The sequence below is a fragment of the Mesocricetus auratus genome, unplaced genomic scaffold, assembly GCF_017639785.1.
Source record: "Mesocricetus auratus isolate SY011 unplaced genomic scaffold, BCM_Maur_2.0 Super-Scaffold_100676, whole genome shotgun sequence".
NCBI lineage: Eukaryota > Metazoa > Chordata > Mammalia > Rodentia > Cricetidae > Mesocricetus > Mesocricetus auratus.
Window position 1 is genome coordinate 106016842 of NW_024429266.1, and position 17888 is coordinate 106034729.

The window sequence follows — 17888 nt, forward strand, 5'->3', positions numbered from 1 at the left end:
AGGCCAGCCTGGTCTACAGAGCGAGTTCCAGGACAGCCTCCAAAACAATACAGAGAAACCCTGTGGGGGTGGGTGGGGGATCATACTCTGGGAGTTTCTCTCCTGGAACTCAGGAGGCTCTGTGTAGGTTCCAAGAACACAAGGAAGATGAAGCCACCAGGGGTGGGTGCTTGCTGATTGTGTGGCCTCTGGCCAGTAGGCTAGCAGCCAAGGGTTTTACTTGCCAGTAGATGCTAGAGATGAATTCTAGCAGACCAGAGAAGCTGAGTGGTCTGGGCATCTTTGATCAGAATTGTCCTTCAATGGTGTCTGCTCTGTCCTTTTCACACAGGTCCTAAACTGTGGTAGGAGCTGATGGCGGGGAGGATTAACCATTACTTGACAGCATTGTTTACTTTATTTTCCTAATGATTCAAGACACATATCATCCATCCTTGTGCTAGCTTGGTGTCCTATTGAACAAGGCAGAATTTAGAAAATATACCTGAACTGAGTGTAGTGGGGCACACCATTAACCCCAGCACTCAGGAGTCAAAGGCAGGTACATCTCTGACTTCTAGAACAGCCAGGGCTACACAGAGAAACCCTTGTCTTGAAAAATGAAGGAGGAGGAGGAGGTCAATGGAGATCAAGGATGGCCCTAAACTCACCCATCATTGGTGTCCCAAAACAGGCTCAGGCCTGTAACCTGGGTGTGCCTCCCCACTGCTGCCAGGCTTCGGTGTCATCTCTTCTAGAGCCTTCCACATTTACCTGAAGCGCCATTGCTGTGCTCAAGCCCTGGTGTTTCATCCAGAGCAGCAGGTGTCAGTATTGTCAGGGTCCTTGCAAGCATGTGTCTTATTACGAGACCGCAGTGTCCTTTGTTCCTCCTCGTCTGCCACATACTTGAAGCTGTGACACAGGCACTCTCTTCTGAACTGCTTCAGGTACCTAGGTTGTCTCTTTAGTTCTGCTTACCCTGAGAATTGCAAGTAGCATCTTAATCCTAACACGTCAACTCATATTAATACCAACTTGGTGTCAGTAGCTAGTGGAAACGGGCTGTGTATATAGATCCATTCACTCACCCATGCTTCTGCTGCTACTGTCCTGAAATGACACTTTCATATGCTAATGCCTCTACCAGACTTGCAATTGTGTATTAAAAGTATGAGAGACAAAAGCCAGATGTGTTGGCACGTCTTTAAATCGCAGCACTTAGGAGGCAATGACAGGCAGATCCCTGAACTCGAGGCCAGTCTGGCCTATAGAGTGAGTTCCAGGACAGCAAGGCAGAGAAGCCCTGTCTCAAAAACAAAACAAAAACTGCGAGTGGAGTATAACACCCCTGTGCAGGAGACCCTAGGTTCAATCCCCAGCACTGCAGAAAAAAAAAAAAAAAAGGGAGGGTAACCCATTTGTCTTTTTTTTTTTTTTTGCCTGTTTTAAAATTTTTGTTATGTACACAGGTGTGATTACCCACGGAGGCCAGAAGCATTGGACACCCCTGTAGCTATAGTTACAGACAGTTGTGAGCTGCCCAGCTTGGATGCTGGGAATCAAACCTGTGTGTGTGTCCTTTGCAAAAGCAGTGTATGCTCTTGACTGCTGAGCTGTCTCCTGCCCCTTTCTACCTTTTCAGACATCATTGGTTCTTTGCGTAGGTTGCAGTTCCTGTCTAGCGGCCCTTTGCCTCAGGGTGCTTAGTGTGTCCTGTGGAACAGGGTCTCTAGTGATGAGTCCTCTCGAGTCTGTCCCTGTGGAGCCATCCTCACTTTGTGCGGGCAGTCTTGTAGCTCACAGGCTCCGGAGAGTCCCGCTGTCAGCACTTGGCAGGCCTTCTCAGAGCTCTGCACACAGCAGGGAGGCCGTTCATTTCAGAGCTCTAGGAAGGCTACTTTGGGGCTGGTTCTTGCCAGCCTTCCCCTTGGATACTGAGGTCAGTCATGACCTGTGGTGACCCACCTATGGGATGTGTACACGCCTCAGCAGCCTGCAGATTCTAGGAATCCCACCTGCTGCTGCAGGGAGAAGCCCTGCCATTCGTTCACCGTGTGGCAGCACCGTTTGGCCTTCAGTTATTATCGGTCCCTCTCCTATCCCCTCACATGGAAAGGCTTCTCACAACAGACTCAATGCAGCACTGTTCGGAGATCTGGAAGATGTGCAGGGGACCCAGAATATGCTGCTGCTGCTTCTGGGTCTAAGAAATGAGGGCTTCCACTTGAAGTGTCTCTAGAGGAGCAGGCTGGTGGCAGGCCAGCTCTGTCATGCACCTTTGGGGCTGGATGCCTTGCAAAGCATTCTTCATAACATTCCGGAACTGCCTTTAGCTCCTTTCCATCTCCCAAAGGGAAGGTTTTGCATGAAGCAAAATGGTGTTCTTGCCCTCCTTCCTGCTGTCCCCCGCTTTTGCAGCTGATGTAGACCAGGCTGAAAGAATCCTGGGCTCAGGTAACCTCACTATTTACAGAGGGGAGGCTTGTAGGTCGGGGGGCAGAGATCTCCGTTCTTAGCCCATTGAAAGCATCATGATTCAAAACAGCTGAGCCTCACACCCAGGCCCCTCAGTTCAGTAGTGGACTAAGAAAGACTCGAGTACCTCAGTTCTGCATCCGGTGTGTGCCTTTGGGCAACTCCTTTGGACTCTGCTCTTTCTCCATAAAACTGTGCTGGGGACTGCATCGATCAGGAACTTGAATGTTTCCAGAGCCTTTGACAAACACATAAGTGACTGTTGATGGCCATCCTGAGATCTCATCAGAATTCAGTCCTCACTAGTTTGTGAAGCATGATGGGTGACTCCATACTTCCTACTGCAATGTGAGCTCGCTCCCAAGTTCCGCATCCACAAGTGACCTCTCCACACAAGCTTACAAAGGGTAAGAAAAACCCTTCGTTGCAGTCTGACCCGTGGCATCAAGAGCACCAGACTGCTGCAGTGGGAATAGAATCACAAATCTCCTTTATCCACTCATCAGGTGACCTGCTCAGCTTCAGAACTCAGTCCCCAATGGCTATCGCAATGCAGTAGAATGTGTCCCAGCCAAGGACCACCAGCTTGGGCAAGCTGTAGTGACAAGACTTTGGTTCATCATCGGGAGGAGTGGAGTGATGGTCCTGAAGGTCCCGGGATAGCTCCCACAGGTTTGATTGGTTGGTTTATCAAGCGGCTGCCTGGGAACCCAGCTCTGATTCAGTCTTCCTAGCTGGGAAGACAGTAGTGTGTGTTACTGATCCTCTTGTGTTTAGTGTAACTTTTTGTTACATTTTTATCTACTTGTGTGTATGAAGGCCAGAGAACAACTTTCTAGAGTGGTTCACCCCTCCACTGTGGGGCTTCCGAGGATTGAACCCTGGTTGTCAGGTTTGTTTGACAGTAACCCACAGGTTTGACAGTAACCCTTTAGACCCACTGAGCCATCACTGGTCCCACGGCTCTGTGTTTTTATGTTATGTACTTTCACAAAAGACAGCATAGATTCCAAATACTGTGATCTCAGTAATCAAGACCCTTCACATGGTTCTTTCTGTTGCCCAAAGGCCTAGGCAGGGCCAGCCTGCTCTCAGCTGGGAGAGGCCACCTGGTGTCTTTGTCTTTTCCTCCCAGCACTTGGGAGGCAGAGGCGTACAGACCCTGGTCTAGTGTAGGGAGTTCCAGGCCAGCCAAGTGATTTCCCCTAATTAAAATATTCTCCAAAAGTCCCATCCAAAGGAAAGAAAGGCTGAGAGTTGGGAGCAGCCAGAGAAGGAACTCCCAAGAAATGATACCAGCAGTTCCAACAGGACCATACCCAGACCTGCTTAGTGCCACATATCCGTTTCAGCCTGTTGAATGACACGTCTGTACCCAAGACAGACTCCGGGAAATCCCTGGACCCTTTGTGTCTCCTCCGAGTCTCCTTTCTCTGTGCTTTACTTCCCTTTGCTTCCTTAACTGCAAGCTGAAAACAGGGCAGCTGAGCCCACGGGGGCAGCCAGAGACTCGGCTTCCACCCTGAATTCTCCTGCCTGAGACACTGGGCTCCGTGTCCTGCTGCCCTGTGATATGTTTCATGCTCTCCTTCCTGCTTCCCTCTCCAGGTTTGGGGTAGGAAGTGATCTGAAAAGAGGCCCCAGGAACAGGAAGACACCCAGCACCGTGGGGCAATCCCACTGTTCCAGCCAGTTGTAACCAGCATATTTTATCACTGTCTGAGCTATTGTCTCTCAAATCCCACTTCTTCCATCTGGGCTCCCTCTTGTGTACATCATTCTCTGATTCATTTAGTGACAGTCTGGGGGTGCTAAATGTGAGTGGTCTCGAAGTCTGGAATGGTTTTATTTTGCTGTCGCTCTTCTTTGATGCTCAACAGTTTACAGGGGTCCCTGAGATCCCGAGATGACCACACAGTCATGTTCATCCAGCAGCCACTTTCACAGGAGCTCAGGCCTGGGGGCCACCAGCAATGCTCGTCAAAGTTGTTCACTTGATGTGCCTGGGAAGAGGGACCTCCTAGGCAGGAGGACCTGGACTCTAAGAAAGATGGCTGAAGGTGAGCATTCCTCTGTGGTTCTCTACCTCAAGCTCCTGCCTTGGCTTCCCTCAATGACATGTAAGAAGAATGTGATATCCCTGTGTGTGGAATATTGGTCATTCTTCAGAAGAAGAAAATTGACATCTATAAATCTGGAAGACACTATACTCTCTGAAATAAACCAGTCACAAGCTGGGGGGGTGCACTAGGGAGGCAGAGGCAAGTTGATCTCTAAGTTTGAGGCCAGCCTGGTCTACAGAGTGAGTTCCAGGGCAGCCAGGGATGCACAGAGAAACCCTGTCTCAAAGCAAACAGTCTAAAGGGGAGGGTGCCTGCAGGAAGAGGTAATGGGAAGTTCAGTTGAATGGTCCAGTTTCAGTTTTGTGTGGGTGCTAGTGAAAGTTGTACTGCATATTTGTGTGTGTGTGTGTGTGTGTGTGCCGCCCACACATCTGTGTTTATTTATGTGCGCCTATGCAGAGACCAGGGTTGACATCAAGTGTCTTCCTTCATTTTTGTTTTTTGAGACAGGGTTTCTCTGTAGCTTTGGAGGCTGTCCTGGAACTCGCTCTGTAGACGAGGCTAGCCTTGAACTTACAGAGATTCATCTATCTCTGTCTCCTCAGTGCTGGGACTAAAGGGTGTGCCACCACCACCTATTTCATCGTTCTTATTTTTTGAGACAGGGTCTTTCAGTGAATCTGGAGCCTGGGGAAAGTCTCTGCCTCCCAAGTGTTGAGTTAAGGGCCTGTGCCACCACTTGAGGTCCTACAGTGTACCCTGCAGACAGGAATTAACCAGGACTTAAGGTACACTTAGTGATTTGCCCAACAGTCCTACGAGATACAAATTGTTATCTCCATGTTATAAGTGTGATGAATGAGGCATGGACTACCACCATGCCCAAGGTCACACAGCAAACAAGCAGGGGAGTGAGGGTTTGAATACAAAACTCCTGCCTCTGCCTCTGTGGCTACTTACAGCTCTCATCACTCCAGCTTGTTGCTGGGTTAGGAAGACGAGAGCTTATCCATTCACACGCTTGTTTTAGATCTAGCTTCTTCATTCCACTTCGTCTAAGCTTACACTTTCTCATCTGATGATGACTCACAGACTGACCTCAAAAATCTGTGCTTTACATGCAAATTAGAGCCCAAGATGTCTGCATGTATCCATTAGAGAGAATAAAGGAAACGTGATCAACAAAGAACCCCAGACACACTCAGCTGTTCTTAACCTGTAGGTTATGACCCCTTTGGGAACCTAACAATCCTTTCACAGGGGTCACCTAAGACCGTCGGAAAACAGAGATGTTTACACTGCAATTAATAACCAGCAAAATACAGTTATGAAGTAGCAACAAAAATAATGTTATGGTTGGGGATCACTACAACATGAGGAGCTGTATTAAAGGGTTGCAGCATTAGGAAGCCTGACAACCACTGACTTAGCTAAGCAGACCAGATCTATTCTACAGAGGGAGCTCCAGCCAGTCAGGGCTACACGGTGAGGCCCTGTCCCAGGAAGAGGGAAAGAGAGGGGGGGAGGGAGGGATGAGGAAAGGAAGGACAGATGTTCAGAAAGACGCTGGACAGGCAGACAGACAGACTGTGGTAGTCTCCCACCACTGTGCTAAGTAATTTCCCTGGGATGTAGTTACCGAGATTCCACCAGGGGGCAGGCTTCAGCACCTGTCACTTCCCAAATCCTGCAGTATAGGAAGGATAATGGCCACTGTTCTCCAAGACTGCCTTCCAGACTTTCCTCCCCGGACAAGTCCTGTGTCCATTTCTGCAGGTGCCTGACCCCTAACGTTGGAGAAAGACTCAAGCTCATTTCTCTGCGTTAGAATAGGGGGGAGCAGGAATTGGGGGACATGTGTCTGGCTGGAGGGGAGTCAGAGGCATGGTTCCCAGTTAGCTCAAACAGGCTGTCCTTCTAGAGCAGATCCTGACCACAGAGCATACAAGTGTCCTTCATTCATTCATGTGTTCATGCCCTGATGGCCTGTAGGTGGCTATGCCCAGGCTGGGCCCTCGGGATCATGGGGTGGATCTCCAGGCTGGGGGACCCTGAGTACACACTGAGCAACCTTGTGCTTTGCACCCTTCATTCCTGCCCAGCTTCAGTTAACTCAAAGACTGGAGCATCAAACTGGTAAACTCACTGAAACAATTCATTCAATGTCTGAGGACAATGACTGGCTACCAGATAGAACACTGTTCCTAGAAGGCAACTTACATGCCATTCAGAGAATATCTAAGGATGTGAATATTAAATGTTTGGAATCATGTATAAATGATGAATCCAAAAAATTGACTGACTTGATAAAGTCCTTAGAATTTTTTTTTCGAGACACGGTTTCTCTGTATTGTTTTTGGAGGCTGTCCTAGAACTCTCTCTGTAGACCAGGCTGGCCTCGAACCCACAGAGATTCGCCTGCCAATGCCTCTCAAGTGCTGGGATTAAAGGTGTGTGCCACCAACGCCCGGCTTAGAATTTTTTTTAACCCAAGAAGTTCAAGCACTCAGAGAAACAATGATTAATAGATTGCAGGTCTCAGATGAACTCCAATATGATACATCAGAATCAGACATACACGCAACAGGTCATGACAGAGGTTTCCCTACACCTCTCAGATGCCTGGAAGACCTCCCTAAGGTTGTTATGCCCTCTACTATGGTCTTTGATTCAGTCAGTATCTATGACTGAAAAACCAACAACGACAACAAAAAAAAAAACACCCAAATGGCTTCATTGCTTATCAGTGGGAGCCAATACAGATGAAGGATTTGAAGGAAATCAAGGAAGCCATTGTTTCTTATGGTCTTCATTTGTCCTATGTCAGGGAGCTCCTGAATTCATGGGCAACTTCGAATAGAGTGACCCCTAGGGATTGGAGCTAATTGGCCTCAGCAGTGCTAGAAAATTCATCTCAAATACAGTGGAAAGCTTTATGGAGGGAAGATGCAAAGGCACTTGAGCATCAAGGATTAAAGAAAGGCTATGAAGCTCCCCAAGATAAGATTCTTGGTGAGGGCCGGGCGTTGGTGGCACACGCCTTTAATCCCAGCACTTGGGAGGCAGAGGCAGGCGGATCTCTGTGAGTTCGAGGCCAGCCTGGTCTACAAAGTGAGTTCCAGGACAGTCTCCAAAGCTACAGAGAAACCCTGTCTCGAAAAACCAAAAAAAAAAAAAAAAAAAAAAAAAGATTCTTGGTGAGGGTCCTTATGCTGTCCCACAGGCTCAGGCTGTCTTTATGCCATACAGCAGCTCTGAATGCTTTGGATAAGGTTCATGAACCAGGAGAGAAGATAGAAGCCTATACCAAAATGGTACAGGGACCAAGAGAAAGGTTCACTGAGTTCTTACAAAGATTGTCCAGAGCAGTATAATTACAGGTAACTGAGTCAGATTCTAGGAAAATACTATAGAAACTCTAGCTTATGAGAATGCAAATCCACAATGCAAACAGGTACTTTGGATATTAAAAATCAGATCAGGACCATTGGAGGAATTTGGTCTTCTATACAGCTAACCTTGAATATAAAGACCAAGATGTAGAAACTTGGGTAGGAGAGGCAATTTCTAAAGGTTTGAAGAGGCACCAAGATGCCAAATGCCCTAACCATGAGGATATAGAAATGTGGGTAAGAGAGGCAATCTCCAGAGGTTTAAAGAGACAGATTTCTAACTGTGGTGGAATAGGACATCTAAGAAGAAATTGTAGGCAAGGCATTCCTAGAAATAATGCTCCTCCTAGGAATGATTCAAACAGAAGGCCTCAGCCTTCTGGATTATGTAAGAGATGTGGCAAAGGTCGACACTGGACCAATGAATATAGGTTGACCACAGAGAGACAAGATAACCTTTTAAAGTCAGGAAACTTGCTGTGGGGGCCTTTCGAAGGTCCCCATGTCAAAATTGGTCCAGTCATTCCAGTCACAGTGGAGGACAATCTCTCCCAGTACAATTAGAAGATCCACTGCCTATTATAAAGAATAATACCACTCTGGATGATAGATTAGCTACTGAAGATGTATAAAACGTAACTGGAGGAAACAAAAAAAATGTATATTTTGGCAAACTTCTATACAGGATCACACACCCAAACTAGCAGTTAGGGTAACTAATAAGGTGATTATTGGCATTGTAGACATGGGCACTGATGTCACCATCATAACTCAAAAAACCTGGTCTTCAAGATGTCCCCTACAAGAAGTAAACATTCAGTTCTTAGGGATTGGGACCCTATCTCAAGCAAAACAAAGAACGAGGTGGGTTGACGGTATAGGGCCAAAGAACAAAGAGGAAGACTGAGGCCGTATGTCGCAGACATTGCTATAAATCTCTGGGGTCGTGATATTTTGCAACAATGGAATACCCAGATTAACGTTCCTCTGGTGTCAGATATGAATCATAAACAAGCTCTTGGTGGTAGAAAGAATATTGTAAGTCACTACAGGAAACAGATGCCAACCATACAGGCTGTACAGAAACAGGATACTAGTGCCATACCTACAGAGAAACCAAAAGCCCTACCCTTAAAATGCCTAACAGATGAACCTGTCTAGGTAGGGCAATGGCCTATGACCTCTGAGAAGCTAGAGGCTTTAGAAAAGCTGGTTCAGGAACAGCTAAGTGCTGGACATATTGAGGAATCTACCAGTCTGTGGAATTCCCCTGTGTTTATGATCAAAAAGAAGTCTGGTAAATAGAGGATGTTGACTATCTGAGATGTTGACTATCTGAGAGCCATCAATAATTCAGCTTATGAGCTTTCTACAGGCTTGGATGCCATTGCCTTCTCTAATATCTAAAGGATGGCCTATTATAGTAATTGATTTAAAATATTGCTTCTTCATTATACCTTTACAAGAAAAAGATAGGGAAAAATTTGCCTTCACACTGTCTACCTATAACAATTCTCAACCAGTTAGGACATTTCAATGGAAGGTTTTGCCACAGATAATGTTAAATAATCCTACTTTGTGCCAGTATTTTGTGTAAAAATCTTTGGAAATAATTCGTAAATAATTTCCATAATACATAATTTACCATTATGTGGATGACATACTGCTGGCAGATTTGAAAGAAGGAACGTTGGAAAAGATGTTTGATGCAGTAAAGGAAATTTTACCTTGCTGGGGATTACAGATTGCCCCTGAAAAAAATACAAAGAGGAGATTCTATTAATTATTTAGGTTACAAAATAGATCTACAAAAAATTAGACCACATAAAATACAGATCAGGAAAGATCACTACCAGACTCTTAACAACCTTCAGAAACTACTAGGAGAGATTTCTCAACAACAGATATTACTGGAGTAGAAAGGCATGATTTAAAACACCAAAAGATGGCCCTAAAAGGAGACAAGGACTTAAATAGTTCACGGATATTACCAGCTGAGGCTGAAAAATAATTAGTATGGGTAGAAAAGAGAATAGTAGAAGCACATGTGGACCCTGTGGATCCAAAACTAGACTGCATTCTGGTTATTTTATCATCTAGAGAATACTTCTCAGGGATTTTGATGCAGAAGGAAGATATCATATTAAAATGGATATTTCTGCCACATAAACAGAAGAAAAAGTTGAAGACATATATAGTGAAAGACCTCGGCATCAAAGCACCGGGCACTGAACCGAACCCTCTGCCCAAGAACCGGGGCCAGACCACTGGCTGCAAATGCAAGAGGTGATTTATTGAGTACACAGGCGCCTGCGGATGCTACTGCAACTCGGGTGCAGAGCATACCGGGCTTGCAGGGAGCACAATATTTATAGAGTTTTAATGGTTACATAAGTATCAGCATAGCAACAGGCATTTCATTGGCTCATCTTGGGGGCAGGGGTAGTTCCCACGGACTAAGTTTCCTGGTATTACCTCATGAAAGACCCCGGCATGCTTCAGCAATTATTATCCGGGTCCCATGACTACTATGGTGATCATAGACACAACTGGGGGCAGGGGTAGTTGCCAAGGACTAGGTATCCTGGTATTGCCACATAAAAGACCCTGGCACACTTCAGCAATGATTATCCGGATCCCATGACTGCTCTGGTGAGCACAGATCCTGTTTGACATCCTGCCAGCTGGGCGAGGCACCTGGTCTGGGTTTTTTCATTAGGCAACGGCCTGGCCTTGCTTTTCTTTTCCTAGGGGGTCCTGGGTAGGGGTCTTTCATTCCCCCCCTTGTTCTTGTGCATAGGTAGAATCTTATACCTATTGTCTAGCCCTCTCTACTTAAGGTTTACTTATGGATCCGTCTGTTTGAGGGCATGGTATTGTTGAGTTAGGACTAAGGCTTGAATTATTGTTTGAGAATGCAGGGCCCAAAGGTTAGGAGGCCCATAAGAGTAGAGACTAGTGCAGCGAACCAAGGGTATTTGTTAAACCAACCCTCATACCAGTATTATTGGGATTTAAATTTCTTTTTTTGACGAACAGTTAGTCTCTCCTTGAGTTTATCCAGAGTTTCAGTTACTACCCCAGTCTTGTCTGCATAAAAACAACATTCCTCTTTGAGAGTGGCACATATGCCTCCCTCTCTTATTATACTGTTCCTTATTAAGGGAATTCTTTTGACTTAGCATCTCAACCAGGGAAAAGAGGGCGATGTATTCTTTTCTGTACTACTTCTTGCTGACTTTGGAGCGCAGTTAGGGGACCCAAGAAGGCTGAAATGCAAGTCAAAAGCAAAAAGGGAATTTAGGCAATGGGGTATCTATCCAGGAGCACTGGATTGGCAGACTGTGTTGAAGAGACAGGGGGTGTCCACATCAGCTGAACTGGTTTACATCTACAGAAAGTCTAGGGCTCGCAGTCTTTAGGAGCAGGCTGTGGTCAGCAACTGATGTTCAGATGTGTTTGCCAGAAGTGGAAACTTGTTTAAGACATGTTTAAAACTAGGAACAGAAGTTAAAACTCTTTAGACCCATAGTATTAGTGATCAGGAAGGTCAGGAATCCCATGACCAGAAGAGAAAATCTCATTCTCAGGAACAGACAGGTGGGATAACTGGCTGTATTTATCTGGAGTCCTCTTTGACCTGTGAGAAGTGGATCCAAGCTGTATGACTTTTGATCCTCTGAAGCCTATGTAAATTTTGTTATACAAAAGGACATAAAGGTTATAGGTGCATTAGCATTATCAATTGGTACTGAAATCTACATTGTAGAAAAAGCAGATATCTGGGTATCTGTATTTTGTGTCCTAGTAGAAACTACAGATTTGTGCTAGTAGTGTACATTTGTCTTCTGTCCAGGGAGCCAGGTATGAATTGGACAGAGGTATCTTTGGCCTGATGAAAAGCCCTTTAAGTTTATACTTAGATGATAACCAAAATAAACTTAAAAACCTTGAGCTTGTGATTGAACAAGTATTTACATCCTTTGGTCCTTATTGAGACATATTAAGGCTTGATTTTTATATAAATAAAATGAGCTACCAAGCTGACTATAGTCTTGTGGATTTGGCTGCCTGATGTCAAGCTGACAACTATTAATACTTTTAGATATCTGAGAAGGATAAATTTTATATAGTCTCCGAATCTATTAAAAAGTGCCAGGTACCAGTCCATATACAGCCATACCCAAGTCTCCTCTATTAGCACTGGAGGCACAAGTATCAGGAACAGCATCAATCTTTACCAGGCCTGTAAGGTGAGTTTTCTTTCTCTCTGTGGAAGAGGGACATGGAAAAGACTGGCCTTGTTTTGTCTCAGCAAACGGAGTGCAATCAATTTTCCAGTGTCCAGCAGCTTTGTCCACATTCTGGGCCAGGTCCTGGCAGCAGCAGGTGTCACCTTTGAGCAGTTATCCCAAAGGTATTAGCAGAAATGAAATTTGACAAATGGATGTGTTTCACTTTCCAGAATTTGGAAGTTTAAAATATGTACACCATACAATAGACACATTTTCAGGGTTTCAATGGGTTACTGCTCTTAGCTCTGAAAAGGCTGATTCTGTTATCACACTCCTCTTAGAGGTGATAGTCGTTATGGGTATACCTGCACAAATAAAAACTGACAATGCTCCAGCATATGTCTCCAGCAAATTGTAACAGTTTTTCACATATTATAACATAAAGCACATAGCTGGTATACCACACAATCCCACAGCCAGGAGGAACAAAGACCCCCAAACACATATTACATCATACTTTATTAATACTAAACTTTCTAATGAGACAAGACAAACATCTGCAGAAAGACACTGGACTACAGAAAACCTTCTGAACTAAATCGGCCAGTGTATTTTAAGGATGTAATGACTTCATTTTGGAAACCAGGATATGTGCTACGTTGGGGAAAGAGTTTCGTCTTTGTTTCCACAGAAGAAAAGCTTTGGATTCCATCAAATTTGATCAAGATTCGATCCGAACAGGAGAAACCTAGGGAGGAGGAAAGATGACAGCTCATCCACAAAGTCATATTCCACGAGTTAAATCGAGACCTCACAAAAGGAAAGGGAAGTGTTTTGTTCTTGTCTTCACAAGAAAATCCATCTCCAAACAGTGAGAAGATACTGAACATGTGGATACGCAAAGAAGAGAGGATGGGTAGCCAAAAGAACTATTAAACAGAGAAGAATCTGATATTTGGTGTCAATATGTCTCTATTTATCTTTACTTCCTAATACTCTTTTGGTCCCAATTCACTTAAACCAAAGCTGGCTTTGGAGTTGGATATGGCTCTCCTCCTCTAAATCCAAGCATGTTGTTAATATAAAATTCAGAGTTTCTGTATTGTATCAAGGAGCCAATTGATGTAAGACAGAAGAAAACAAAATCTATGGACTGTCATTTGCTTATACTCCATTCTTTCTCAGAAAGTCTAATTTCTCATACTTACTATCTTCCTTATTGTTGCCTTTCCTGGTATGCATACGTATAAAAGTTGAAATTTCCTTATTGACATTAACATTTGCGTTTTCCACAGAGAACAAAGAATTTTCTAACAGCAATCTTTAAACACTCCGGAAAGAAAATGGGGCCCCACTTCATCAATTCCACGTGATCCAACTTGATGCATCTGAGCTGAAAATTACCACTCTGAAACTGGTTTGGGATTACATCGCTCTAGACAACTCCAGACTAATTAACTGATATGGTGCACCTTCTACACTCTGGCCAGAGCCTCAGACAAGAACTTCAATCAAAATGAGAACTTCAGCCAAGAACTTCAATCAAGCATCTCCCGCCAGAGACTGGGTACAAATGCTGTAGCTAGTCTGCTTGAGACTTTAACTACACTAATATTTTCTTCCTACAGTATCCCATGAGGTTATCATCGTCCCATTTCAGCAGGAAGTAATCCTATGCCCCCTTTTCCTACTGTTGACATTACACCTGTTAGAGTTAGTTTTCAATTATTTAGGGTTGGGATTGGAAGGAAGTGTTCAGACTTGGGTATCTCTTTCAGATAAGTTTAGGGTTTAGATGGAATAGATAAGCTTAGGATAGGATATAGGTAGATTATAATTTGTTTATCATCTTCTATGTATATATGCTTTATATGTGTTTGTTTTTGAGACATTTTGTATATTGACACAATTTAGTTTTGTTTTAAGTCTAATCTTTTCTTTAGACTAAAAGGGGAATTGTAGGGAGAGATCTTACATACCCATAGCACTGACCATGCCCATTTGGCCGTAGTCACAGGTAAGTAGACCATAGGGGATAAAAGAGCTGAGGGGAAGGAGACTTGCTCTCTTTGAGTTCTGGTTGAGTCTTGGAGAGCAGCAAGCTTTGGTTCTTGGCTTTCTTGGCTTCTCATGTAAGTGACTTCTCCCTCAATAAAATATCATAGGACATCCCTACTTTGTGTAGCTTAATATTTCCATGATACATGAGCCATGTTGCAGTACATAAATTAATAGAAATAGGTTAATTTAAGTTATAAGGTCTAGTTAGAAACAAGCCTAAATTATTGGCCTAGCTTTCATAATTAATACTAAGTTTCCATGTCATGATTTGAGAGCTTGTAGTTGGGGGTTTTGTTTGTTTGTTTGTTTGTTTTTAATGCTTTGGCTCTTTGGGGAGCCTGCTACCTAGCTTCCAAATAAATCACACAGTCTTATTCTTTTTTATGAATGCCTGGTCTTAACTTGGCTTGTTTCTAGTCAGCTTTTCTTTATAAACTATCTGTAAATAGTTTATAAATAACAAAATCTTTAAAGAGAAAAGTAAAGTTAAAAAAAGATATGTTCTGGCTGGGCAGTGGTGGCGCACGCCTTTAATCCCAGCACTCAGGAGGTAGAGGCAGGCGCATCTCTGTGAGTTCGACAGCCTTGAAAGTCTCGTAAAACCAAAAAAAAAAAAAAAGATATGTTCTGAAAAACCAAAAAGAAGTTTTAACTTCAATATGTAAGTCAAGAAATATGTTATTTTGGGGACGAGATTATGCTTTTGTTTCCATAGAAAATGAAAGGCTGTGGATTTACTCAGCGTTGATAGATATCAGATTTGATTGGGGAAGAACCCCTGAAAATCCTGGCTGAAGACATAAAGAAATAAACATAGAAAACTACAAGACAGGTGGCATATATTTTACCTACTCAAACATAAAACAAATAATCATCTTTGGCTGGCTTGTGTACAACACATAGTCCATACATACATACATACCTTTTGAAAGTTTATGTGTTTTCAGAGGAAGAGGACCAGACACTAATGAAAATGGGTGGCCCAGGTGGTCCAGCCTCTCAGTGCATTTGTTGCAGTATCCTCAGAGTTCTGCATCCAAAACAGCTTCAAGGCTGCTGACTGAGATAGTCCAGCCTCACAGACTAGTTCAGCCAGGACCTGACCATTATCCTATTTTTCTCAGGGCCCCCCAAAGATGTCAGTACTTCCAGACAACAGAAAGCAGTCTAGAGAACACAACACCCACATTCCCAAGAGATGGGGTGGGTGATTTTTGGTGAATTGATGGGTTATAGATATTTGTCATTGTTTAGGGGGTTTGGTTACAAATTTTTATTGGTCATAGTCAGGGAGGATACTGAGCAAAGGAGATTAGATTCAGGGATCTCTTTCTGGAGAGAAAAAGGGAGGATACAATGTAGAAATGATGAGACAAAAGGGTGGATTGCTAAGCCTACTTCTAAACAATCACTACTCTGAAAGTTTCCACTGGCATGAAATTTTGTATGTTGATAAAAATTTAAGGTCATTTTTGTCAGAATATACTACACATGTGTTTCTACTCTTGTTTAAGGCTACCTGTGCAGCTCATTTAACAATGTAATATAAATTTCTATTCCTTGAAAGTTATTATTACTATTTATGAGAATAATGAAATACAAGTTAGTAGTTAGTCACCTATAGCAATCAAACTTATAGTTACAGTAGGTGTGCTTTTTTAGGTCAAACAGAGATATATTTTAGACAGATAGGTGATCTTGAAACACTCCAAAGACCTGCAGAATGTGACATTTAAAATGTTATAATAAGACTTTTCATGACAGTGAGACACATCTACTCCTGGGAGCACCAATTTACTTCATAAAAGGACGATGGGTATTGAAGAGCCTTCATATGGAGTTTGCTTTCATTGTGGCAAAACTAGCTATTTGGGTAAGAAACTGCTCTTGCCTTGACTACTGACAGTATGCTGGTCAAGCAGGACACAAATTAAAAAAAAAAAGACTGTCTAACTTCACCAAGGTAAAGTGGGACAGTCCTTTATAGAAAAGTCTGCCAGACATTCCATGGAACACACAGGAAAGTGACTGCTGAACTTTGCCAAACCAAGGTGGGACGTTACTTCAAAATTCCTGCTTCATAAAACAGTAAAAGAGTCTGCCAGACACTCTAGGCCTGTAGGCTAAAGATTGGATACCCCAACATTACAAAGGAAGCATGGGTTTCTGTCCCAGCATCCAGAGGTCTGTCGTTTCTATAGGTTTGGAAGTAGCTTGCACTGAACTTCCTATTTACTCAGATATTATATCCTTCTGGAGTCTTTGATGGAGTTGAAAACTAGGTAGTTACAGTTGCAGTTTTCCTTAGTTATGAGAGAAGAGAAACTAGGTACAGAGCTTTGGACTCATCAAGTTAGAATGAATAATGGGGTATTTTCTCCAAATATGCCAAATACAGTTGCATTGTAAATGCAATTCTTACTTGATAATTGTTCTTATTTATACAGTTTTATTGTGATAGAATTAAAACCTTTTTTCATTTTTATTTAGGCAAAAACGGTGAAAATCTTTGTACACTGTGAAGATTGATTTAATAAAAAGCTGAACAGCCAATAGGTAGGCAGCCATTATTGGACTGTCCAGACAGTGTAAGATTTCTCTCTCTCTCTCTCTCTCTCTCTCTCTCTCTCTCTCTCTCTCTCTCTCTCTCTCTCACACACACACACACACACACACACACACACACACCCTTCTTCTAGATTGGCAGAATACTACTCTAATTTTATGCCTTGAAGCATAAAAGACAGACAGACACAGTGAGGTGCGCTTGGGAGCATGGGTGCTGGTGAAGGCCATAGGGAGAGTGTGAGCCGGTGTCACCGGGTGATGGTGTGGTTCCCTGACTGCCTTAGGTAACTTCCCAGAGCAAGGTTATCTGTACAGTACTGGTGAATGGAAGCAGAGTGTCCCACAAAACTATTCCCGAGAAGCCCCCTTCGGCTCATCTGCACCTCTTCAGACCCCCCCACACCCTCACTTCCCTCTCCTTTGATCCTAGAGCGGTTCCTAGGACCACTAACTCAGTTTCCCAGCAGTTTGTGTGTTTGCTCTTGAGGCTTCAGTAATAAACTCCAAGTACCTGTGGGCCTGGCAAATTCCTACACCCCGCACGGTTGGTGTATTAGTCTGTAAACAGATCCTTGACATCCAGGGTGGTCTATAGTTAGGGCTCCGGTACTGACCAGTTGGACTCAGAATACCATAGGTTTCCTACTGCAGGCAGCAGGAGTCAAGGCCGGTGTCACCTGGGATCTTGGGGGGCGGGGTGTAAGTGCCTGAAGGAACAGTCTGGGAACCCACCCGTACCCAGCATCAGGTAAAGAAGTACACAGGGCTATTGTTGCCCCGCCCCCAGGTAAGCTTGGGAAGTTAGAACTCCATCCGTTATCCATATAAATAAACAAATAAATGAAAAGTCGATACCGTGTTAGCCTGCAGCCAGGTGAGAAAGATGAACGGTGCAGGGCAGAAACACTGAGCCACAGCTCTGGGGGGCGAAACAAGGGGTTGAGGGGATCCTCCCAAGACGGCTGCTGCCCTGACTCAGCGGGGCAATGGTGGTCAGGGCAGGAGGGGTCGGATCCAGAGGCACTGGAGGACTAGGTCACTTGTGTGTGACACTGGGTCGGCGGGAAGGTCATGGCGCCGGCTTAGCATGCTCGACAGCACTAACGCGCGGG